The 1746-nt window shown below is 34.4% G+C and overlaps 1 non-coding gene across 1 annotated transcript; it reads left to right on the forward strand.

Annotated features, from left to right (window-relative positions):
- Nucleotides 1-333: 333 nt before the first annotated feature.
- On the forward strand, nt 334-438 carry LOC111820806 (U6 spliceosomal RNA). Its single transcript, XR_002824314.1, has one exon. It is a non-coding gene; the product is annotated as a U6 spliceosomal RNA (small nuclear RNA).
- Nucleotides 439-1746: the final 1308 nt, after the last annotated feature.

Here is a 1746-nt window from a genome sequence, read left to right on the forward strand (position 1 = left end):
ATGGGAGCAGTTCAATCAGTAGGGAATCCTATTTTTGTGGAAAATTCCTCAAAGGTCAGGGTCTTCATTAATTTTTTCTACCAATCTGACCAGTTATATCCCTATTAGCTGGTGCACAGATTCATGTATTGCTGGAATTTAAGTTGGTGGTATGGCTCCCCTTGAATCAGCACCCCCCCCCAAAAAAAAAAAGGCCACTGCTGTCCAGAGAAACCCTTTCTCTCTCTCTACTCCAGGATAAATGGAAAGAGACATTTTATAGATGGCCCTATCTTTGGTTGCATGCCACCCAGAAGCACTCATTCATTACTAAATTTAAAATGACTCCATGGTGTTCGCTTCAGCAGCATATACATATTATAATTGGAATCATTCAGAGAAGATTAACATGGCCTCTGCACAAGGATGACACAAATTCGTGAAGCATTTCATAATTTTGAAACAGGCACTTTCATACATTGTGCTGAAAGTGAAAGTGGTAAAACTTCTATAAAGATGAATCCAGCAATACCTACCAAAATTATAAATGTATTCACCCTTTGATTCACCAATCCCAAGTCTAAAAATCTATCCTTCAGATATACCTGCACACATATAAAATGGTGCATTTACAAGGCTTTTGAGTGGACATTGTTTCTGATTGCAAAGGACTGGAAAATTATAAAAGTCTATCAAGAGGAGACAGATTAAATAAATTCCATTACATACAATGGAACATAATGCAAACAGAAAAAAATGAGGATGCTCTTTATGTACTAATATAGAAAAATATCCAAATATACAATATAAAATATCTTGTTTCAAGTTATATAACAGTATATATCTTATGTACCTTTTCTATAAGAGGGCATGAGAATATATAGTCACATATGCTTATATTTGCATAAAGAAACAAAATAAACTATCAAAAACTATTACCTATAGCAGAGGTTGGCAAACTATGGCCAGCAAGCCTACTGCCTTTTTTCATAAAGTTTTATTGGAACATATCCGTTTGTTTCCGTATTGTCTATGGTTGCTTTTAAACTGCAAGAGGAGAGTTGAGTAGCGGTAACAAATGCTATATGACACGCAAATTTACAATGTTTATTATTTGGCCTTTTACAATAAAAGTTTGCTCACCACTGACCTACATAGGGTGGAGGGAATGGATAGGGCCAAGGGGTAAACAATATTTGTCAATGCACATACTCTTTTATATTGCTTTGATTTTTGAGCTATATGAATGAATGTATTACCTATTTTAAAAAATTAAAATGAAAACAATATCAATAAAACTTAGCTTCAGTCTTCTGGGTAGCAAACAAAAAATAAACTGAGAGCAGGGATTTGTGTATGTGCTTGGAGTAACCTTATTTATTTCTCCTATTTTTATGATTTTTTTCTTATTATACTTCAGGTGAAGGCTTACAGAACAAATAATTTCTCATGAAACAGTAGTACACATATTGTATCATGACATTGGTAAACAACCCCACAACATGTCAACCCTCTAACTTCTCAACCTTTTTATTTGGTGAAAATACACATAGCCAAAGATATACCATTTCAAAAATCACTACATGCACAGTTCACTGACATTGACTACGCTCTTCCAATTGTGCTGCTATTCTCACTTACGATGAAGGCTTACAGAATAAAATAGTTTCTGATTTAACAGTTACTATACATGTTGCCCTATGACAATGGTTAACAATCTCACAACACATCAACAATATCCTTACTCAACCTTGGGTTCCCTATCAC

This window comes from Trichechus manatus, unplaced genomic scaffold, assembly GCF_000243295.1.
Source record: "Trichechus manatus latirostris isolate Lorelei unplaced genomic scaffold, TriManLat1.0 scaffold00051, whole genome shotgun sequence".
Lineage (NCBI taxonomy): Eukaryota > Metazoa > Chordata > Mammalia > Sirenia > Trichechidae > Trichechus > Trichechus manatus.